This window comes from Felis catus, chromosome B4, assembly GCF_018350175.1.
Source record: "Felis catus isolate Fca126 chromosome B4, F.catus_Fca126_mat1.0, whole genome shotgun sequence".
In the NCBI taxonomy this organism is placed as follows: Eukaryota; Metazoa; Chordata; class Mammalia; order Carnivora; family Felidae; genus Felis; species Felis catus.
The window spans coordinates 138438123-138463359 of NC_058374.1; the positions used below are offsets into that span (position 1 = coordinate 138438123).

General features: G+C 45.9%; 1 protein-coding gene across 5 annotated transcripts in view; it reads left to right on the top strand.

Moving 5' to 3' along the window:
- PPARA (peroxisome proliferator activated receptor alpha) overlaps positions 1–25237 on the top strand; it is a 75292-nt gene that overhangs the window by 13719 nt on the left and 36336 nt on the right. The gene's annotated exons all lie outside the window — the stretch shown is intronic.

Sequence of the window (25237 nt, forward strand, 5' to 3'; positions counted from 1 at the left end):
TATAAAACCTACGAGAAGGGGAGACCCGGGGAAACATCCCAAACTTTGGGTCGGGACCCAAAAAGCTGTCCTCTAGGAATACAGCGACCTGGAGATCAATCAGCTTGCTCAGGAACTGAGCCCGGTTGTAACTAATCGCATTCCTTGAGGGGGATGAAGGTGGTCCCAGATTGCCAGGACCCTGGCAGACACTTGCAGAAAGAAAGCATCATCCTGGGCCTCTATTTCCAGGAATAAATTCTCAAGCATAGGTAGTCCTCGCTCGTCAGTTCCATTATGCACAAATTCCAATGACCAGTTAAATACCACCAGGCTCCCTAAAACACAGTTCAGGTTTCCCTGACCCGGTCCCTGAATAAAGCAGCTGCGGGAAGCCCACGGCCCCCTCGCCAGTCTTCCAATCACTACACAGATAACAGATCTGTGACCAATCCCATCTCTCCTTTCAAAGTCGGTCTGTGATTGGCCCTGTGCATCTATCATTCAGTACCTGCCATAGACCACCTCCTCCTCTCCCAGCGACAAACCCACCTGACCTTTTCTAGCACCTGATAAGCCTGTAAGAGGAACGAAGCAACAAAGAAAAAGGTGCAGCAAGTAAATGAAAGGTGGTAGCACGGGGAATAAAATCTGAATCGGACCTAACTGGAGTTACTGAAAAACAGCTGGCGGTGGGGATGCTGCCATTTAGAGATGCTAGATGGAAATCCAGAGGCACCTGGTACAAGGGACCTGTCCGCATAAACGAGGAACGTGATTGGGACAGAAAGAGGGAGATGTCCCAGAAGAGGTGATCGTAGCAAGCTTTACCTTAGAGGATGTGTCCCAGATATTTCAGGATCTTGAACGTGCAAAGCATAAGTAAGTGATGGAAGCCAGTCCAAACTTAGGAGTTTGACAATTTACTAAAGAAAGCACAGAAAAGATGCTCACTCCAAACCGTGACTTATACGAGAGGAAGCCAAGCATGGCTCACACTACTTGCAAAGTTTTTTACAAGGAAATAAAACACTTGAATTTCAGTGTTTCTAATGTTTTAGATTACAGTGTACTAAATCCATATTAGCGTTACTATATTTTTTGTTCCCTGGTTCATTTACAACTGATAATAAGGGAATTTTTAATGTTTTGCCAAAACCTTTTGAAGGTCATGGTAATTTTCACCACTGATTAGTAAAACCATTTTGCCCAGTTTCTGCCTGCATGATCCTTTTCATGGTCAGGCAGGACTGTACAAATCAAGACTGTTTGTAGAGAATGACACACAACAAAACTGACCAAGCATACGTGGAGAGCAGACTCATGAAACGCAGAAATGAGAGATGATGGAAACAGACCCGCAAGACTCTAAATATTAGGCTTATAAGATATAAACTTTAAAAGCACCTGCTTACTCTATTCAAGAAGATAAACGACAAGGTTGGGAGTTTTGGTAGAGCACTAGACATTATATATTTAGAAAGGACATTGGAAAAATACCCAGGTAGAAATTACAAAAGGAAAAAATGCAAAAACTTAAATGGTGTACTCTGTAGATCAATAAAACAGCAGAGTAGACACAACTGCTGGGAGAATTGTTGAATTAACACTAGGTCAGAAAATAATATCTAAAATGAAGCACAAAGAGACAAAAGGACAGAATATAAGTATGGAGAATTACATTATACGTATAATTGGAATCCTAGCAGGACAAGATAGGGAGAATGGAACAGAAGCAATGTTTACGGATATAGTGGCTGAAGTTTCTCTAACACCGATGAAAGACATCAAGTCACAAATTCAAGAATCCAATGGAACTACAGCCAGAATTAAAAAAGAAAAATCCGTATCTAGACACACTATGGTAAGACGGCTGAGAAATAAAGACAAAGAGATCATCTTAAAAGAAGCTAGAGGTTAAAACAATTTGAAAAGACATCACTTTCAGAGGAGCAACAAGTCAGAGATAATTTCTCAACCAAATTTTCAGACTTCTTAACCCAAAACAGATAATTTTCTCAGCCAGAAGACAATGAAAAGACACCTTCAGTGTACTGAAAGTTGTTTTTCTCCTCCCAGGAATGAAAGGTTAGTTTAACATTTAAAAAGTCAGGGCACCTGGATGGCTCAGTCGGTTGAGCATCCAACTTTTGGTTTCAGCTCAGGTCATGATCTCACAGTTTGTGGGTTCGAGACCCAAATGAGGCTCTGCGCTGACAGCATGGAGCCTGCTTGGGACTCTCTCCATCTCTCTCTGCCCCTCCCCACATGATTTCTCTCTCTCTCAAAATAAATAAATAAACGTTAAAAAAAACATTTAAAAAGCAATCAACTATCAAAAAATTATGAACTGCGTAGGGATAAAACGCACGAGATGTGCTCAGTGAAATCTACACAGCATTGCTGAGAGAAATATTAAATGGCAAGTTATCCCATGCTCTTGAATCAGAAGACTCAGTATTGTTTAGATGGCAGTGCTTCTTAAAATGATCTATAGATTCAAAGCGATCAAAATTGAATCTTAGCATGCCCTTTTGTAGAATTCGACAAGTTGATTCTAAAATTATGTGGAAAGGTACAGAAGCGAGAGCAGCTAAAACAACACTGAGAAAGATCACAGTTGGAAGACTCAGACTACCTGACTCCAAGAATTGTTCTAGAGCTACGGTAGTCAAGACAGTGTGGTGTTGATATGAAAGCAGACAGACGAATGGAACAGAATAGCAAGTCCAGAAATAGATCCTCACATGTATGGTCAATAGACTTTCAACAAAGTGCCAAGTCATTCCGATGGGGAAAAAAAAAATCCTCTTTTCAACAAAGAGTGCTGGGATAATTGGATAGCAGTATGCAAAAGAACAAATCTTGAATCTCATCAAAAGCCATATTAAAGAAAGGGAGGAGTAGGGGCGCCTAGAGGGCTCACTTGGTTACGCCTCTGACTCTTGATTTCAGCTCAGGTCATGATCTCACGGCTCGTGATTCTGATCTCACAGCTCGTGTTTCTGAGCCCCGTGTTGGGCTCTGTGCTGACAGCCCAGAACTTGCTTGGGATTCTCTCTCTCCCTCTCTCTCTGCCCCTCCCCCAGTGGTGTGAGCTCTCTCTCTCTCTCTCTCTCTCTCTCTCTCTCACTTGCAAAATAAATAAAACATTTAAGAAAATAAAGAGGAGGAGGAGGAGGAACTTGAAATGGGTCACAGACCCAATGGTAAGGATGGAAACCACAACTTCAAGAAGAAAATATTGAAGCAGTCTTAGTGATTTGGGGTTTAGCAGAGATTTCTTATGTATGATTCTAAAAGCATGAACTATGAAAAAAGTAAGAAATTGTATTTCATCAAAATTACAAAGTTTTGCTCACTAAAAGACACAAGAAAACGAAAAGTCAAGCCACAGGCTTGGAGAAAATATTTGCAAAATGTACATCTGACAAAGGACTTACAGCTGGAATATATAAAGAACTCTTACAATTCAATAAGAAGACAAAGAACCCAATTAAGAATTAGAGCAAAAATGGGCAAACCACTTGAACAGGCTCTTCAACAAAGGGCAGTGGATGGCAGGTAGGCACATGAAAAGATGTTCAGCATCATTATCATTAGGAAAATGGGGATTGACAGCAGTAGATATCACTGTCAGTAGTAGAGAAACATCACTACACACCAACTAGAATAACCGAATTTAAAATTAAAAAGCCTGACCAAGTATGGCGGAAGGTACGGAACAGCAGGGACTCTGATACGTTGATGGCAGGAATGTAAAATGGTGCAGCCACGTTGGAAAACGTTTTGGCAAATGGTATCACTGACATTATTATCAGAAATATCATACACCTGAAAGAAGCCAAATCAAAAGGCTACACACTGTATGATTCCAGCCATATGACATTCTGAAGAAAGCGGAACTGTAGAGACGGTCAAAGGATCAGTGGTCGCGGGAGGCTGGGGGAGGGAGGGATGAATAGGCAAAGTATAGAGGATTTTTAGGCAGTGAGACTCGTCTGTCTGAGACAGCCATTTGTCCAAACCCACAGAATGTACAACAAAAGTGAACCCTAAGTTAAACCATGGACTTCAGTTAATAATAATATATTGATATTGGCTCATCAATGGTAACAAAAGTACCAGGATGCTACTAATGGGAAAACTGTGGAGAGTGTGTGTGTGTGTGTGTGTGTGTTGGGGGGTATTATGGAAACTCTTGTACTTTCCACTCAGTTTTTCTGTAAACCTAAATCGACTCTAAATAATAAAATCTACTAATTGAAAGTGAAATTAAAAATGACATCCAGCTCAGGGCACCTGGGTGGCTCAGTCGGTGAAATGTCCAACTCTTGGTTTCGGCTCAGGCCATGATCTCATGGCTTGTGGGTTCAAGCCCCGCATCGGGCTCCACGCTGGCAGTTTGGAGCCTGCTTGGGATTCTCTCTCCTTCTCTCTCTGCCACTTCCCTGCTCGCTCACTCACTTACTGTCTCTAAAAATAAATAAATAAACTTAAAAACAATTTTTTTAAATGACATCCAGCTTAAAAAGGAAAAAGTGGGGTGGGGGGGATGCCTGGGTAGCTCAGTCACTTGAACATCCGACTTCAGCCCAGGTCATGATCCCGTGCTTCGTGGGTTCGAGCCTCACTTCGGGCTCTGTGCGGACAGCACAGGGCCCGCTTCAGATCCTCTGTCCCCCTCTCTTTGCCCCTCCCCCAGTTGCACTCTCTCATAGGCTTGTTAGTTAAAATGATTTGAGGGTTTTTTTTGGTAAGAAAGGGAGCGGCGTTTGCAATTTAGTGCCAATGTTAGATTCATTCAGCCAATATTTATAGAACACTTTCCTGGAATAGCAGAGGACGGTGGCAGATGTGAACTCTGCCTTAAGAAGTTACGGGTCGTTTGGGCAGGAAAGGCGCTGGTCAATACCTTGGGTGTGAGCTGCGTGGACGCAGAGGACAGACAGGCGGGTCTGGGAAGGCTTTGGGGAAGAACTGATGTTTGAGCTTCCCCTAAAATGTGTGGGAATGGGAAGCATCCCAGCCAACGAAATAGGATAAAGTATAAAAGCTGGAAATCACGAGTTGAGTCTGGCAAATGATGAGTAGATTGTTTTGGCCAGAGTATGGGGTTTGCAAAGGGAAACGAAGACAAGATCGATTGCTTCAGGATCAAGTATTTACTGAGCTCCTTCATGTCAGGCATGGGTCTGAGCACTGGGGAGACGTGAAGTGAGCAAAAATCTAGAGTCCCCTTCCTCCTGGAGCTGGTGCTCCGGCAGGGACAGACAGGTGACGAGCATGGGTGGGGGGGGGGTGCTCTGTGAGCAGGAGGTGGTACGATCAGGGCTGCACTTGAGGATGAACCTGGCAGCAAGACCCCACGAGGGGGAGGCCATTGGAAGGCTGTCGAGGGAGTCCAGGTGGAGGGTGTGATGCCCCGCGCTGGGCTGCAGGTGGGATGGATGCAGGTGACTTCAGAAGAAAACGGTCCTTCAAAACAAACCACAAACAAAGCAGAGCGTCCCGAGGACCCCAAGCCGTAACTTCGTGCAGACGTAAAAGACCGAGGTTGTGTCAGGCGTGCCGGGCACAAGGCATGGTGACAGCTGTCCCTGGCCTCAGATGTGCCCTCTTGCTGGCAGGGTGGCTGGAGGAGCCTCCTGCACAGAAGGCATCCTTGCTCTGACAGGTTCCTCCGCCCTGCGGAAGTGCATAATCAGCTACCGCAGACACAGGACGGTCCCCTGCTTCAAATCCCCGGCACTCGCTCTTATGAATAAACCCTTAGTGGTCTCCTGTTTCTCTCTCTTATTTTTATGCAGAGCGTTCTAGCAGAAAAGTCCGTGTTTCCCCCCTGAAACAGGTTGCCCCTGTTCCCTTCGCGCTCTTGTCTCTGTAAATTGCATTCTCCAAGTTTCTTTAGGGAAGCATTTGCTCTGCACCGGCGCGGGCCCTCGGCTGGCTGTTACGAGGGTGAGCCAATCGTTTGAATTGCATCCAGCTGCTTCCCATCTGCGTTAGGTGGATTTCGGCGTGGTTCTCTGCACCCTCTTCTTAGTTGGGAATAGACAGAATAATTCTGTGTTCCGCCTTCTGTGTTATGGTGAATGGGACTTGAAGCTATGTCGTTCTGAGAACCTCTAGTTCCAAGCAAGAAAGCCTCGCAAGGTCTTCCAGCTGGCACGTTGACCAAACCCAAGGCGTGGAAGTTGCCAGAGAGGCTCGGAGCCTGTGGGAGTTCCCGGCGTCGGGAGGGGGCCTCGGGTACCTCAGTTAGGGGGTCTTACCGAATGCTGCTTCTCCACAGAGACCTCCTGAGAGTAGGTTATTCAGTGCAAGTAGCTGTTCACTCGGTTTCCACCCCTGTTGGAAAAAACAGGAAGAGAGAGGGATGTGTGATGTCACTGAAGACAAAAGAGAACCGTGGAAGGGCTTCGGATTGACAGCAACGTTCAATACCTGACCCCGGACTGGATCCCGTACGGGGGGGGGGGGGGGCATGCTTTCTCCGGCGTTAGATCAGCTGGCGAAACTTGACCACGAATCGGAGATTAAAGTACTGTATCTCTGTCAATTTAGTGACGTTGATAAGTGCACGGCGGTGCAAGAGAATATCCTTATTCTTTGCAAACACAGACTTCGTTCAGTGTGGAGGGGGAGGGGCTGCGCGTCAGACACGTGCACACGCACTTGCACACGCCCGTGCACACACACGTTCTGTGGCTCCCTGCCTATAAGGACAAAGCAAAGGAGAGAGACGATGGGCAGAACGGTAATTATAAGGGGATGCCGGTAAAGGGAGTGCGGTGTTCTTTGTGCTGTTTTTTTTTTGCGTAGGTGCATCTTTCCTGCAAGTGAAATTGCTTCCAAATAAAAAGTTAAAGAGCAAGGCATCAACACAAAAGATGGCAGCTACATTAGGTATCCCGGCTACATGCACTGCCCCATTTGGGTTGTGAAAGCCACAGATGGGAACATATGAACGCAAGGTCTTAAAATAATGACTCCTAATTAAAGTTTAAAAAAAAAAGTGTTTTGTTTTTTTGAGATGATGAGAGATCCACGTATAGTTGTAAGAAATAACACAGAGAGATCCCCAGGACTCTTGACCCGGTTTCCTCTTGCAAAACAATAGCGCACCATCACAATCAGGTTATCAGTCGGGGCATCGGCACTGATGTCGACAAGACCCAGAATGTTTTTCGTCACCCGGTGATCCCTCACACGGATACGGCCACATTGATCCCTCCTGCCCACCTCTTCCTTGTCTCTGGCAACCTGCTCTCCATTTGGATTACTCAGTCGTTTCAAGAGCGTTATACCATGAATCCTGTAGTACGTAACCTTTTGGGATTGGCTTTTTTTTCACTCGGCACGATTCTCCTGCAATTCATCCACGTCGTTGGGTGCCCCCCCTCTTTATTGCTCTGGAGCGTTCCACGGCACAGGTGGGCCACTGCTTGTGGGACCATTCGCCCGCGGAAGGACATCTGGGTAGTTCGCAGTTACGAGTTATTATGCGTAAAGCTGCTGTGGACGTTGGTGTCCAGGTCTTCGGGTTTTGTTTGGGATCGCTCTGTTGAGAGGCAGTTTGCGTACCAGACAGCATACGGGTTTAAGTGCACAAAACAACTCCATGGGGTTTTTTTTACTATTATTATTATAGTTACAGGGTTGTACAGCCGTCACCACAATCTAATTTTAGAACATTTTCATCACCCCTGAGAGACACCACATCCCCATTCGCTGTTTCCTCCGCCCACGCCCCGGCCAGCCCTGGGCAACTCTGGATCCACGTTCTGTCTCTGTACTGCGTATACTGGAATGGCATCCTCCACGCGGTCCTTCGCGACTGGCTTTTTTCAGGTAGCGTCATGCTTCCGGGGGCCATTCGTGCAATAGCATGCACCAGCCTTCATTTCTTTTTATTTGCCAGAAAATATTGTGTAGATACACCCTACACTGTGCTTAGTACATTTTATTGGTCCAGCACTCAGTGGGTGGACGTGCGGACAGCCTTCGCTTTTGGGCTCTGACGGATGATGCTGTTATGCACATTCGTGTACAAGTTTTTGTGAGGATGTTTTCACTTCCCTGGAGGTAGAATTGCCGTGTCACATGGTAGCCCTCCGTTTAACTTTCTCGAGGAACTGCCTGCCGGACCGTTTACCCCACGGCTACGTCATTTTGCAGTCTCACTGGCAATGTGTGAGAGTTCAAGTTTCTCTGTACCTTCACCAAGGCTTGTTGTCGTGCGTCTTGTTGACCAAAGCCATCCTAGCAGGTGTGGACAGCTCTCCGACCGTGATTTCGATTTGTGTTTCCCTACTGACTAATGACGTCGGGCATCTTTTCGTGGGCCTACTGGCCATTTGTACATCTCCTTTGGAGAAATGTCTATTTAAATCCCTTGCCCATCTTTAAGTGGGGATGTTTGTCTTTTTATTGAGTCGTAAGAGTTCTTTATATGCTCGGGATACAAGTGTCGTACCAGATACATGATTTACAAATATTTTCTCCCATTTGGTGAGCTGCCTTCACGTTCCTGATGGTGTGTTGATAGCACAAAAATTTCTAGTTTTGATATCAAACTCATTTTTTTTTCCTCGTCACTTGTACCTTTGGTGTGTGTGTAAGTTGTTCGGTGAACGTAAATTTTCATTTCACTGGGGTTAAGTGCCCGGGAGGGCAACTCCTGGGTCATATGGTAGTTGTGTGTTTGGTTTTATAAGAGATTGGCCAACTCTTTTCCAAAGTGGCTCTACTGCTACACGTTCCCACCAGCAACATCTTTACCAGCATTTGGTGTGGGTGCTATTTTTTATTGTAGCCATTCTGATGGGTGTTCGGTGATATCTCACTGTGGTTTTCGTCGGCAAATCCCTAGTGGCTAATGATGTGAAGCATCTTTTCACGTGCACGGTTCGTCATCTGTATATCCTCTCTGGTAGAATGTCTCTTCCTGTCTTTACCCGTGTCCTAATTGGGTTTTTGGTTTTTTATTGTTCAGTTTTGAAATTTCTTTACGTACTCAAGGTACTTGTCCTTCGTCAGTTACGTGATTTGCAGATGTTTCCACCTAGAATGTACTTGTCTTCTAGTCTCTTCGTAGAGGCTTTTACAGACCAAACATTTTCCATTTTGATGAGGACCATTTTGTCAGTTTCTCTATTTGGTGATGCTTCCAGGATCCAGGCTAAGAACTTTTTAGTTAGCTGTAGATCCTGAAAATGTTTCTGCTATGTTTTTTCTAAAAGTTTTATGATTTTATATGCTACATTTATGTCCATGTACCACTTCGAGTTAATTCTTGTACAAGATGTGAGAGTTAGATTGAGGTTCTTTTTTTTTTTTTTTAATGGACGTCCATTTGCTCCAGCACGTTTGCTGAAAGATTGTCATTCCTCTACTGAATTGCTTTTCTTTTTTTGTCAAAAATCAATTGGGTGTATTTGTGTGGGTCTATTTCGGGGTCTTCTAATCTGTTCCTTTGGTCTGTGTGTCTATCCCTTCACCAATAACACGCTGTCTTGATTACTGACTAGGTGTTAATATTAAGTAGAGATTTTCCTTATACCTTATACTTCTTTTTCATAATTATCTTAGCCCTCCTAGGGCATATGCTTTTCCATATGAATTTAAGAGTAAACTCGTCTATGCCTACAAAATATCTTGCTGGGACTTTAATAGAATTTTACTAAACTCATATTTGGGGAGAATTAACATCTTTATTGTGTTGTCTCCCATCCCATGAATATGGTGTGTTTCTTCTTTACTTAGGTCTCCTTGATGTTCTTCATCAGCACCTTGACATATTCAGTATACACATCCTGTATATGTTTTGCTAAGCTTATCCCTACGTGTTTTATTTTCTTTGGAGGGGCATTGTTTTTAATTTTCCTTTCTGCATATTTATTGTTACTAGATAGAAATATAATTTATCTTTATGTGTTGATCTTATAACCTTGAAGCGTTATAGTTCTAAGAGGTCTTTTGTAGATTCCTGGGGGATTTTCTACCTAGATAATTGTGTCATCAGCAGATAGGAACTGTTTTATTTCTTCCTTTTATTCCACATGCCTTTTATTTCCTTTTCTTGCCTTATTACAGTGGCTAGGACCTCCAGCGCTATGTTGACCAAGTGTAGTAAGAGTGGACATCCTTGCCTTGTTCCTGGTCTTAGAGGAAAAGCATTCAGTTTCCATCATTAAGTAAGATATTAGTTTTTTGTAGGTATTCGTTATCATATTGAAATAGGTCTTCTCTATTACGAACTTGCTAAGAATTTTTTATGAATGGGTGTTAGACTTCATAAAATATGTTTTCTGTGTTAGTTAACATGATCATATGATTTTTCTTTCGTCTGTTGGTATGGTGGATTACAATGATTGGTTTTCAAATGTTAAACCAGCCTTGAATACCTGGAATAAATCTCACTTGGTCATTGCGTATAATTCTTTTTATGGATTTTTGGATTTGATTTACTGACATTTGTTAAATATTTTTGAAGTGTATTTATTTATTTTGAGAGAAAGAGAGCGAGAGCATGTGGGAGGGGCAGAAAGAGAGAGGGAGAGAGAATCCCAAGCAGGCTCCCTGCTGATAGTTCGAAGCAGGGCTCGAACTCACAAACCGTGAGATCCTGATCTGAGCCAAAATCAGGAGCCAGCCGCTTAACCGACTGAGCCACCCAGGCACCCCTGATTTGCTAATACTGTATTTTATTGAGAATTTTTATGTCTACGATCACCATATTGGTCTGTGGTTTTTTTGTCTGTTGCTGTTGTTGTATTGGCTTTGCTGGTTTTGGTATCAGAGCAATACTAGCTTCATGAAAATGAATTTTTCCTCTCTTTTTTTTTTTTTTTTTTGGAAGAGATTATAGGAAAGTGGCATTGTGTTAATTCTTCTTTAAATGAAACCAGCTGGGTCTGGTAATTTCTTTTTCAGGAGGTTTTTTTTTTTATCACAAATTCAATTTTTAAAAAAAGTTTATTTACTTAGAGAATGAGCTGGGTAGGGGCAGAGAGGGAGAGGGAGAGAGAGAATCTCAAGCAGGCTTCACGCTCTGCACTGAACCTGACGTGGGGCTCGATTTCACAGCCGTGAGACTGTCACCTGAGCCGAAATCACAATGCTTAACCCACCGAGCCACTCCGGGGTGCCAGAATTTTTAAATGGTTAGAGAGCTATTGAGATTGTCCATTTCATTTTAGTTAAGCTTTGGTAGATTGTGGTTTGCAAGGAATTGATCCGTTTCTTGCAAGTTGTCGATTTTATGAGCCTAAAATTATTTGTAGTAGTTTCTTTTAAACCTTTTACTAGCTGTGGTCCGTAATGATATCCTGTTCCATTTCTGATATCAGTGATGTATACCTTGTCTTGTGATTTTTATCAGTATTTCCAGGGGTTTATTAATTTTATTGACTTTTCCCCCCAAAGAACCAGCCTTTTGTTTCATTGCTTTTCTCTGTGGTTTCCCTGATTTCAGTCTCATTGATTGCTACGCTTACTTTTATTATTTTCTTCCTTCTGCTTCCTCTGTGTTTATTTTGCTATTATTTCCCTGGTTTCCTGAGGTAGAGATTTAGATTATTGATTTTAGCCTTTCATCTTCTCCATTGTAAGCACTTCATGCTATTTTATTAATGCTATTTTTTAATGTTTTATTTTATTTCTGAGAGAGAGGGAGAGAGAGAGCGTATGCAAGCGGGGGAGGGGCAGAGAGAGAGGGGGACACAGGATCCGAAGCAGGCTCTGCGCTGACAGCAGAGAGCCCAATGCAGGGCTCAAACCCACGAACCGTGAGATCATGACCTGAGCTGAAGTCGGACACTTAGTCGACTGAGCCACCCAGGCGCCCCAATGACTTCATGCTATTTAAGCATTTAACGCCCTTTCAGCACCACTTTTACTTTATCTTACATACTTCTACATTTTCCTTTTTCATTCATTTTTTGGTATTTTTAAATTTCCTTTGTGACCTCCTCCTGATCTACGGGTTATTTAGAAGCGTATTAATTAATTTTCAAATATTTGGGGATTCTCCTGTTGTCTTTGTTACCAATTTCTGCTTTGATTCCATTGTGATTAGCATATACACACTGTCAACTTTTGATTCTTTTAAATGTGTTGAAGTTTATTTAACCGTCTAGGATATGATCTGTCTTGGTGAATGTTCCATGGGTGCTTAGAGAAAAAAAGTATATTCTGCTGTTGTTGGATGGAGTGTCCTATTTATGTCAGTTAGAGTCTACTGGTCACTTATGTTGTCCATATCTATAACCTTGCTGGCTTTCCAGTAATTCTATTCGTTGCCAAGAGGGTATTTTAAGGCTTGATTGTTTGGTACACACATATTTATTGTTGTTATGTCTTCCTAGTAGATGAATCCTTTTGTCGTTTTTTGATGGCCTTAGTACATTTTATTTTTTTATGTTACTTTATTTTTGAGAGAGAGTGACAGACAGAGCACGAGCAGGGGAGGGGCAGAGAGAGAGGGAGACACAGAATCCGAAGCAGGCTCCAGGCTCCGACCTGTCAGCACAGACCCTGATGCAGGGCTTGAACCCACAAACCATGAGATCATCACCTGAGCTGAAGTCGGACACTTAATGTCCTGAGCCACCCACGCACCCCAACCTTAGTACATTTTAAAATAATCTGCTCAATAGTCTATTAGTGTTCTGCCTTTCCTATTTATTTGACATTTGTTAATCTTAACGTTATGTCAGAAGTGACAATGTTGTATGTGAAAACTTGATAGTATTATGCTCTGTAAGATTCAAAGTGAATTTGGAATCATCGTAAGTATTCTTGATAAATATGGATTTTTTAGATAGATCTCAGTGTTGAGCCCAAGCAGGAATTTGAGTCTATGTGAGGAGAAGATGTTCCAGAATCTTGGGAATATACACAGGAGCTCTATCAGGATCTCCGGTTTATCCAGATGTGTCAGAATCACAGGTACTTCCCCAAGAAGGTGTAGACAGAGTCTCAGCTATAGACCCAAGGAGGTAATCGGAGTTCTGGGAATAGAGTCAGGATTTTGTATCGGGATCTCAGGTTTATGATCAAGATATATCAGAATCTCAGGTATATACCCAAGGAGGCTTAGCAGGATTCTGAGGAGGGGGTGGATTTTGAAAGTATAGTCTAATCATTAATTTACTTAAAAAGTTAAAGCAAGGTGAAAGGAGCATGTGAGCTATTTCTATTTATCAGAAGGGGACGTGAATTTTAAAAAATGGAGACACACTGGCTGTGGCCTTGTAACTCACTTACTCTATGTGTGTCAAAAGGATTGGCTCTGCTGTCCAAGGTGGAACAGCAGGGACTGATCTACCCTCCTGCCTGAGGCAGCCAAAAATCCAGACAGATCATATGAAGCAAGTTTTTCAAGACATTGGAATCAGGCCCTGAATGGCACTGATGTTGTAAGACGCAAACAGCCAAGGTGAGGGGTGTGACTTGAGAGCTGACAGGCTATGATGGGGGAGGAGGAGCACTCCCTTAGTTGAGAAGGTGGAGCTGAGGGTCCAGAGAGACCGAGATGTCTAGAGTCCCCAGGGCAAAGTGCCAGAGGAGAAGGCCGCACAGAAAGAGATCTCTACAGATGTGCTGAGGTGCCGATTGGTGTGTGCAGGGAACAGAAGTACTGGAGGCCAGGGAAGGAGCCATCCGAGAGGATGGGAGGGAACAGCTGGGGCCAGGAATAGTGCCTGATGCTCACATGGGGCCGGGAACAGGCCCGTTTCACCTGCCAGTCTGGAAAACCTCATACTTTGAACGGAAATGGATAGGGTACTCAGAAGGATCTTGCCTCAGTAGTGGGGAAAGGTTATACTAGAATGCATACTGCTGTGGTCCTGCCCAACAAACTTCACAAATAAGATACGAAAGAATCGGGCTTTTTCCAAGTAGCGTGACTGCATCTTAGAATGTAGCTCAAGAATATTTACAGGAATACGAAACTACCCAGCACTGAACAAAGTAAAGTCAAAATACCTGACATCTAATCAAAGATTACTAGACACGCAAAGTAGCAGGAAGGAGGACCCATAATGAGGGGAAAAAGATCAACGATTCGAAACCTACCCAGAACTGACATAGATATTAGATTTACCAGACAAGCACATTAAAGTAGTTTTTATGACCGTATTTTAGGCATTCAAAAAGTTAAGTAGATACAACACAAGATATAAATTGAACTTCTACACTGAAAACTACAGTATGTGAGATTAAAAATACACCAGGTAGAGGAACCTTGGTGGCTCCATCCGTTAAGCATCCAAGTCTTGGTTTTGGCCCAGGCCATGGTCTCACGGTTCATGACTTCGAGCCCCGCGTTGGGCTCTGCGCTGGCAGTGCGGAGCCTGCTTGGGATTCTCTGTCTCCCTCTCTCTCTCTCTCTCTGCCCCTCCCTTGCTCACTCTGTTTCTCTCAAAATAAATCAATACATTTTTAAAAATACACCAGGTAGACTTAATAGCAGAATCGATATTGCAAAAGAAAAGATTCATGAACTTGAAGGCATAGCAATGAAAAATAAAATGACACACATAGAGGAAAAAAAGAGTTTTAAAACATGAAAACCGCATCAGTAACAGTGGAACAACAACAATGGCGAAACAGCTTATAATATGTATAACTGGAAAGGCGTGGGGAACAGAAAAAATATTTAAAAAAACAATGGGGTCAATTCATTGGAATGATTTAACAATCCTAAAAGTTTATGCACCTAATAGCAGAGCTTTAAAATACATGAAGCAAAAACTGACAGAGCTGGAAGGAGAAATAGGCAAGTGTGAAGTTTCAGTGCAGTTTTAGTCAGAGGCCCCTCGTAGAACAAATACAGAGAATATCAGCAAAGATACAGAATATTTGAACAACACCAACTTGACCTAATTGACCCTTATGTATAGAACATTCCACCCGATTATGTATAGAACATTCCACCCGACAACAGCAGAATAGACACTGTTTTCAAATGCACGTAGAAGGTTTACCAAGATACGTGATACTCTGGGTCATAAAACAAGTTTTAAATCATACACGGTAGACTCTCCGACTATAGTGGAATTAAGTTAGAAATCAATAACATGAACATGACTGAAAAGCCAACAAATACTTGGAAACTAAATGGCACACTTCCCAATAATCCATGGGTTGATAAAGAAACTTTAAAAAGACATTAGAAAGTACTTTGGACTGAATGAAAATAAAAGCCACCTATGGGAATTTGTGGGATACTGCTGTGCACTTAAGTGGAAATTTATGGCAGCTAAACACCCATGTTAGAAAAGAAGAAAGGGCTCGAACAATGACTTTAAGAACCTGGACAAAGAAGAGCAAATTAAATCCAATGTGAGCAGGAATAAGGAAATAATAAAGATCGGAGTGGAAATCGATGAACAAAAAAAACCAAAACACAATAGAGGAGATCAATGAAACACAAAGCTGGTTCTTTGAGAAGGTCAATAAAATCGATAAACCTCTAGCCTGGCTGATCCAGGAAAGGAAGAAAAGGCACAGATGACCGATATCTGGAACAAGAGAGGCAGCATCACTACAGAGTCTACAGGTATCAGAAGGATAACAAGAGACTATTATAAATGACTATATGCCAGTACATTTGACAACTCAGATGAAAAGGACAAATTACTTCCAAAAACTGAACTCAAGAAGAAATGGATCACCTGACAAGCCATACATCTATTAAATAGATACAACTTGTAGTTAAAAACCCTCCCCCCAAGAAACTCCAGGCTCAGGTGTCTTCACTGGTAGATTCTCCAAATATCTAAGGCATTAATAATACCAATTCTACACAAAAACCTTCCAGAAAATCAAAGAGGGGTGGGAGTACTTTGCAGTACTTTGCTCATTCTACGAGGCCTGCATTATCTGATACCAAAACTAGACAAAGGCATTGCAAGTAAAGAAACCTAAAGCCCAATATCCCTTATAAACACAGATGCAAATATTCCAACAAAATTTTAGGACCTTAGATGCAATAATATATAAAAAGAATATTATTTGATAGCTAAGTAGTTTCAGCCCAGGAACGCAAGGCTGGCTTAACAGTAAAAAAATATATATGTAATTCACCATTTTAACAGAATGAAAAAGAAAAGCTAATCATTAATAATAAGACAACTGATTTTTTACAAAGGTGCAAAGGCAATTCTGTTGAGAAATCTTCTGTTGACACAATCTTTCCAACAAATTGTGCCAGCACCACTGGCTATCCATGTGTCTCAAGTGAACTTTGGTCCATATCTCACGCCATATACAAAAATTAACTCAAAATAGATCATAGACCTAACTGTAATCTAAAACTCTAAAACTTCTAGAATAAATACAAGAGAAAATCTTTGTGACCTTAGGTTGGGCAAAGATTTTATAAATATGACACCAATAGCACAATCCATAAAAGATAAGTTGATAAATTGGACTTCATCAGAATAAAACTTTTTGTTCTTCAAAAGACAGTTTTAGGAGAATGAAAACACTAAAAACAGACTGTGAAAAAAATCTTTATAGAGCATACACCTATAAAGGACTTGTATCCAGAATGCAGAAAAAACGAACGACTCTGAAGATTCACCTATAAGAAACTGAACAACCCAGTTTTTGAAATGGGCAAGAGATTTGAACAGGCACTTCACCAAAGAAGGTGTATGGATAGCAGTGTGAAAATGCTCCACATCATTAGTCATCAGGGCAGTGCACATTGAAGCTACAATCCCCATGCTAATGTTCACAGCTCTCCTGGTGCCACTGAACCTACAGTCACATGCTAACTTTCACAGCTTTCACGGTGGTGGTATGGTAGCACAACGTACCCATTAAAAGGGCTCAGATGAGAAAGACTGTCCATACCAAGTGTCGGCCATGGTGTGGAGGGACTGGGGCTCTCGTACACCGCTGGAGGGACTGTGAAATGACACACACACTTTAGAAAACAGGTTGGCGGTTTTTAAAAAGTTAAACACTTTTTAACCGTATGATCCAGCAATCCCATGACCAGGTATTTAGCCAATGAAAAGAAAGCATATGTCCATCTGGAGACCATATGTGAGTTTTGATAGCTGCTTTGTTTGCAGTAGCCAAGACTTGGAAATGGTTCAAATACCCACCAGTGGTAAAGGGATCATCAAACGGTGGCCAGCCATACATTGGAATGTTCCTTTGCAATAAAGAAAAATGAACCATCGGTATGCGTGACAATGTGAATGAATCTCGAAATAATTATGCCGAGTGCAGGAAGCTGGACAAAATGTGCGTATACTATATGATTCTATTTATATAAAGCTCTAGAAAATGCAAACACGTAATATACAGGGACAGAAAGCAGGTCGGTGGGGACGGGAGCATGGAGGGCAAGAGGGAGAGATTACAGAAGGGCACCAGGAAACTTGGGGGGTGATGGATATGTTCATTACCTTGATTGTGATACGGGTTTCACAGGTGTATACCTATATCAAAACTTATTAAATTATATACTTTAGGTATGCACAGATTACTGTATGCCCGTTGTACTACACCCACTTAAATTTTTTTTTTCACGTTTATTCATTTTTGAGAGATGGAGAGAGACAGGGCATGCGTGGGGCAGGGCCAGAGAGAGAGAGGGAGACGCAGAACCCAAGGCGGGCTCCGAGCTGTCCGCGCAGAGCCCGACGCGGGGCTCGAACCCACGGACCGCGAGATCATGACCTGAGCTGAAGACAGATGCTGAACTGAGCCACCCAAGCAAATAAAGCCCCCTTAAAAGAAAAAAACACACGCACAATGGAACAAGCAATCAGCTCCTAGTCAGCATGGGCACTGAAGCTTTGATTCGGACGCTTCCTCTGAGCCTCGAGGGGTCCGTGTGAAAGTGCTCGCAGAAGTGACTCCATCTACTGGATGAAGGAACCGTTCTCACTAGCTATGCAGGCATTTAGCAACGTAAGAACTGGGGATGCCAGTAGTCCCTCCATTTCATTTTGCCTTTAACAGAAACCTCCAGTCTTTATTGTAAAAACGACTTAGGGGCGCCTGGGTGGCTCAGTCATTTAAGCATCTGACTCTTGATCTCAGCTCAGGCCTCCATCTCTGGGTCATGAGTTCAAGCCCCACGCTGGGCGCGAAGCCTGCTTCAAAAAAATAAATACAATTTAAAAAATAAAAACAAATCAGAACAACGCTGGGTTTTTGTGGGTTTTTTTTCCTCACCTTCCAACTTTACTAAGGACTCTGGCAAAGGACGCTATTCACACGGCGGAGCTTGTGCTCCGCACGGACCAACTGGGATTGACTACTTGCCGGTAATCAGAAACCGGATTATCAGATCCCTAAACTGCTCATAGTTGGGTTGAACGTTAGAGGGTGGTTCCATGGCCCTCGCGAGCAGAAACCCAAGGCTGCCTGTCTGGGCTCACACCCCAGCTCCACTGGTTCTGTGACCCCCAGCGTGTCCTTGTCACCTGTCTGTACTGCAGGGTCCTTATCAGTAAAGTGAGCATATTAATAGTGCCCACCTCATGGGCGTGTTTTACGATTGAAATGAGGCCACACGTTCCTCGGCGGGCGATGAGGATTCGAGAAGCGTTACGGTCATCCTCAGCAACGTCGGCATCTGATTGGTGGCGGTGTTGTGCCTGGAATCATGGCCAGCCGTGACCAGGTCCTGGAGTTGACCCACGGAGCTCTGTAAAACCGTGACGACATGATGCGTACAAGAAACGTTTGCTGCCCCACCACGAGTGAGCGGGCCAGGCAGAGGTAAACCCCAGGCCTCTGGGAAAACCCACGTTCCGCAAGAATTACCCCCGACACGAGACAAGTACCGAGCAGCACGGAGGGAGAGAGTCTAGAGTCCCAGAGACACAGTCACCGCACGAAGAGAATAAAAGGGAACTTTTCTGCCCGCCCACCCGGTGGATGGCTTACCTGAATATTTAGTAAGGCGTCAGAAGTACTTTTCCTTCCGCGTTCTAAAGGTCTGGAGCCTTACTTCCGCCCCCAGCGCTCTCTTGAGGACCCCAGCCGGACGCGTCTGGTGTGTGATCTTTTGCATGTGACTGTCTTCCCTCTTCCAAAAGCCTGTGGGATCCTTCTCTTTGTCCCCGGTGATGTGCCTTGCTGTGGGTCCGTATGTGCCCGTTGTTGGGAACCCGGTGGACCCTTCCAGGGCCTTCATTTCTGAGACATGTTCCCGAGTTCACTGGCGGCCAGTGTCCTCCGCTCTCGTGCCTCCCCTGGGCTCCTGCCTGCCTTTCTCCTTTGTCTCTCCCTCCCTGCCCCCCACTTCCTTCTGGGAGACCGAGGCCTCCCTCCTACAGCTCTTGATTAAGTCTGTGATGGTGGGCTTCTTTAATTCCCAAGGGAGCTTTCTGTTCTCTGAACATTCCTGTTTCTGGCACGTTCTTCGCTTTCGACGAGGGCGGTGGCTTCTCTTTCCGGGGCTGTGAGAAACGGTTCCCCTGGTTTTGTCGTCTTCTTCCTCCTGTATGCTGTTTCCTCCACGTCGACTTTTCTGGATGGGCCGGTCGGCTGGCTGCCGTGTTTCCCGTCAGAGGCCTTCCTCGGAGCAAGCCTGGTGCTTGGGGGTTGTCTGTGTGACCAAGCGAGGAACCAGAAAGCCGGCCGGGGTCCCGGGCCGAGGGTGGGGACGCTCGCGTCAGGCCGGGAGGGGGACGGGCCCCGCCGGGGCCTGCTGGCCTCTCCCGGTCTCCCCTGTCAGGCCGCTGCAGTGTGGGGAGGCCGTGCCCTGACGCCCTGTGCCCCAGCCCTTCCCCCACCTACTCTCCAGCCTCCAGGGCTCCCGTTGACGTATCCTTTTACACCGTTTGTTTTTTTGTTTTCTGGTTTAATCTTTCTGCCGCGGTTTCAGCCGGGATTGGGACAAGAGTACACTTAATGAGATGAAGCCTTGTATTTTTTAAATGTTTATTTCTTTATTTTGAGGGGGGAGGGGGAGGAGAAGAGAGAAGGGGGGGAGAGAGAGAGAGAGAGAGAGAGAGAGAGAGAGAGACAGAGACTCCCAAGCAGGCTCCGCACTGTCAGTGCGGAGCCCAACATGGGGCTCGATCCCGTGAACCGTGAGCTCATGACCCGAGCTGAAATCAGGAGCCGGACGCTCAACCGACCGAGCCACCCTGGTTCCCCCAGAATTTACTTTTAATACAAAGCTTGGGGCGCCTGGGTGGCCCAGTCAGTTGAGCGTCCGGCTCCTGATTTCGGCTCGGGTCATGATCCAAGGGTCATGGGATCGAGCCCCATGTGGGGCTCCACGCTGAGAGCGGAGCCTGCTTGAGATTCTCCCTCTCCCTCTGCCCCTCTCCCCCACTCATATGCTCTCTCTCCCTCTAAAGAATTTTTTAAAAAGGATTCTTAAAAAAATAACCAATTCTGCAAGGCCTGACTCCTGTTTGCTTTTTGAGTATGGCCGTCAGGTTTCTCCTCTGTGGCCCCTCAAAGTCTCCTCCCACAGTCCTCCTGGGGTCGTGTATTTCGGGGGTGGTTAGTGGTCAACGTGTTTTATCTTCCACCCCCTCTCCAATGGCTGAGAGCTCCTCAGAGTATAAAGAGCAGTGTCCTCGTCAGCTGCCTCCCAACTGCCCGTTTCAGGCCACACACAGATGCCGAGAGGCACAACGGCCTCTCGGTGACGGAAGAAATACAGTTCTAACGTCGAATGTCAGTTCTCTAACTCGAACCGAGGAACGCAGAGAGGAAGCGTTTCCTTTTCCTCGTCTCCTTACGCAGAGGGAGGAAAGCAGCGATCCCACATTCAGGCTTTTTTTTTTCCCCCTCCTTTTGTCTAACCTGCCATAGAGCAGAACACAGAATGAGAACGGGCAGGCATCCCTCCCTTGGTCAGGCAGAAAACCCTCAAGACGAACTTACTGATTTCGTTATGTTGCGTTAATGACGAAGCTGTAGGTGTGGTTCTCACCCTGCAGAGAAGTGGACCCAAGTTGATAAAGTCATTCTTCTGAGTGCGGAAGGGCTGCCGACCGACCACGGGCGAGGGGGCGCTGGGCGCTCAGAGCGTTGCTGGAGAGGCTTTGCCCTCATCGGAAGCTTCTGGCATTTTCCATGCCGGGAAGTTCCCTTAGCCCAGAACCCTGCTCTGCTCTTCCGATGCTGCTTTTCCCTGGGCTTTGAAGAAATGGAGGCACGTCCAGAACTTGTCCGCCGGCCAAACTCAATACCATGGCCTTAGTCTGGAACCTGGAGGGAAGTCCAAGGGGAACGGTTGAAAACGAGACCCACCTTCTCATCACCTTCCTGAGATCACCAAACCGGCGTTAACCCCTGGGATGCTGAGGTTGCCTGAAGTAACCCTCGTTCTCCTTGCTCTAGACCTTGAGCAAATTTGGACTTCCAGTGAGGCGTCCCCGCGAAGTGAAAGATAAAGGGACTTTTTTCTTCAGAACTGGTCTTGCGTGTCTGTCTGAGGTTGGCGGGACGGCCCCGAGCGCTCTGCTTCGGACTGGCGTCGGCTCAGTGCTTTCCAGGGTGTATTTTGAGCAGTGCACTTGAAGGCGGCCCGGTCTGGCCTCCGGGGACGCGATTGTTTGGGGAGGAGCCACGTGCCCATCGTTTCGCGAACGCTCAGAACAACCGGCCTGGCAGATGTAATTGACCCCGACTAGAGGTACCGAAACCCAGGCTCCAAGAAATGTGGTCATGTGGTCAGTCCTGAGGGCGGGACTCGCGTCCTCCCCGAGCTGCTGCTAAGGACAGGGGAGGTGAGCCCCGCTAGCTGCATGGTGACTTCCCCGGGAGGGGAGGCGGCTTGAGGGGCCCAGCCCGTGTGTCCCTCAGAGACCTCGCACCTGCTCTACGACTGCCCTTGTCATCTCTCTGCCTCCGCCAGGGACACCTGCTGTCCTTACGTCCTGGATTTCCTGGACATCACCTCATCCTCCCAGTTACCTGCGCCAGAGAGTAGGTTAAGCCTTGCGTCTGCCCTGCGTCCCTGCTGCCGTGAGCCCCCAGCGTTACAGTTCTTCCTGTCCTTCCGTCCCTCCCTCCCAGGGCCACGGGCACATCTCCTGGGGACGGTCTCAACAGCCTCCTAAGCCCTCTGGATGCTTCTCCTTTAAAGCTTTTTTTGGTTTTTTTTTTTGTAAGTTCCTTTACTTATTTTGAGAGAGAGAGAGAGAGAGCGAGCCGGTGGGGGAAAGGAGCAGACAGAGGGAGAGAGAACCTCAAGCAGGTTTCACGCTCAGCGCAGGCCCGACGCGGGGCTCGATCCCACGGACCTTGAGATCATGACCTGAGCTGAAGCCCAGTCGGATGCTTAACCGAAGGATGCTTAACCCCCCGGGCGCCCCTCATCCTCCTCGCCTTTAAAACCAGGTCCCACCCACCTGCCAGGAAGCCCTAAGGCAAGTGTCGCCAGGCCCCCCTGCTGGCCGGCACCCTGCCCTGAGTCCTGTCGCCTCGAGGCACAGGACCACACCCCTTCCACCGTCACCCCTGGCCTCTCCTGCTTCTGCCTCGTCTCCTGCCACTTCCTGTCGTGCTGCATCACAGATGGGCGCAGATTTTGCCCCATCGGGGGGGGGGAGGGTTCATGTCCCCATCCCCCGGATCTGAGCTCGCCTTGTGGCTTGCCCTGGGCCACGCGGCCCGTGGCCTCGAAGTTGCTGCCCTCACCCTTGGGGTGCCGCTGCGCTGAGAAAGGCCCACCCAGCAGCCGGCACCGACCCCCACCGGCCATCCGTCCGCGCGTGGTGCCGCCACCAGATGGCCCGCCCGGCCCCGCTGGCCCGCAGAACCGTGAGCACCGAAAACGCTTGCGTTTCAAGCCACGACGTGGCAGGGTTGTTAGCCAGGCAGTAACGCAGAGCCGACAGGTCTCGAAGTGGGCGGTACCGCCCGTCTCAGCGGTGTTTCAGTGATGCTTTAGGTCACCGTGCACACGCTAGGGACGCCCCTTACCCTCTCCCTGTCATTCTTTCTCGCCACCCTTCAGGATTCGGCTTGGGCGTCCCCGCCTTCAGGGAGCCTTTCTGGACCCTCCAGATTCCCCACATTACAGCCTCGACAATCCTGTTCGTATCTCCCCACCTGCTAGCCGGGCGAGGTACTTACTCTCTGGATTGCTGCGTTTCTCCTCTGGAAACGGTACCCATACTGCCTGCCCAGCCCCGGGTACTGGGAAAATTCAAACAACGCAGGTGACTGTTACTGGGGCTCCACCCGTGTGTTACCGTCTCCTTCTCTACCCTGTTCCCGGCCCCGCACCCTCTGCCCTGGGGCCGCGGGTCCCTGCAGGGCTAAGATTGCCTCTTCCAGTGCCCTCTCCAGGGTTAAGCCAGTTTCTAGCTCAGGGATGCCCACGTGTTTCCTGAAGTTCATAAGACGTGGTCTTTCAACCCCAAGGTGACCGTCGGTTTCACTCAGAAAATGAAGGCCCGGCCTTACAAAGTTTGCTGTCGCGTGTCTGATGTCATCCGGCTACAACCAGTCAGACCCTCCCCTGCTCCCGATGTCATCATTCCCTTTTGTCCCTGGCGTGGCCCTGGGTCCCCTGTTGCTTCTCTGCCGTCCGGTGGGTCAACGTTCCGGCGTTACCCTCGTCGCCGGGCTTCTGTGTGCGTCGGGGCAAAGCTTTTGCCTGGTAAAACGTGAACCTCGTCTCCGTTGACCGTTGCTTCTTGCGACAAGCTTTTCGGCTCAGATTTCACTGCAACAGGCACACGGTGCGTCCAAAGTGACAGCTGGCCTGTAACGATTGTAGCATCCCCACCGACAAAGGTAAGATGAGATTTAAAAATGAGAATTCCCGTTCCAGGCAAATGGGAAGGTTTGCTGGGTTTGAAGTGAAGAGAAATGCTGCCACGTCGTGTGAACTTTGTGGAAACCTGGCAGGAGTTTTCTTGGAAGTGTTAGGGAACATTCTTCTTGCGCCTCGAAAGATAGACGTTAGGGGTTCACTGCTACTCTGCCACATTGGGCTCCTCACGCATTTTCATGGGCCAAATTCTTGTGATTACAAAAGGCCGATGCCTCAGGCGTCGCCGGGGAAGACCTTAGATGTTCCCAGATAAAGCTGTGCACTGTGCAAACCAGTCATAATTATCCCGTTTTGGGTCGCGTTCATTGAAATAGGCCAGCCCCTGCCTTCTTAACCACTGCTACACCCTGGTGCTCTCCTCCTCCGTTTCAGATGTATTTCCCGAGGCATTTTCTTTACTGACTTTGGGAGCACCCTCGCTGATCATTATGCAGACGGCAGTGATTACTCAATTTCTCTGAACTTCTGGTGCCAGGTGAAGGTCCCAGAGGCTTTTTAGCATTTCTTTGTTTATTTTGAAATGTGATTTGAAGTCCCAGCCCAACGAATTGAGCTACGAGGCTCTAAATATTAAATATCTAAAAGGTGTACAGAAAAGTATAAAGAATCTGACAAGGTAGTGAATTACAGTGGGTGGAAAATGGGAAAATTATCTGATGGCTCTCTTGTCTGCCGCGCAAATGGTACTCCTTTGACAAAACTTCCACCCTTAACCTTTCTACCATTCTGAAGTCTTATCAGACCTAATTTAGCAAAAGGAAATGTAAATGGGTTCCTATAAGGTGACATCGGTAAGCACATGAAGTGATAACTCGAGGGGGGTTTTATGGTATAGCAAACTCAGGTGGGTTACAGAAAGATAAGTCATAGCAAAGTAAAAGTCCGATGTTTGTAACTATTTATTTGGACCCTTTTTGTGTCGAATACAAGTTCCGAGTGGGGAAAATTCATCTGTTCTTTGTCTTGAGTATCTAATCCCCTCGCGTATAAAAATGTTTTGAATTCTAACCATTTTATATTCATATTTCAACTCTGACAGCCAAACGAGGAAAATCAGGGATGAACAACGTTATCCCGTTTGGGGGATTTTTGTAAGTGATTTACACACACATCAACTTTAATAACATTTTTACTTTTTTCGTAACTTCATTCTTCGTGTAAGTTTGCAATGCAGGTGCGTTCAGCTTTGTGCGCAAAGGTTTAATAAATTAGCTTTCATATACGTAATCTAAGACTCTGAGTACAAAAAAGTGAATCACAGTTAAATTAGTATATCCAGCCTTGTAAGTTTGGAAGTAAATTTTATGGTTGCAAAAATTAATGGTAGCAAAGAAGATCTAGGAAAATGCAAGTTTGTTTTTTCAGTGTTATTTCAGCCTTAACTATAGGGACAGCAAAATCTTTTAAAGTACTTATTTTGGGGCGGCGGGGGGAAGGGCAGCTAGCCCTTGTACAAAAATAACTTTC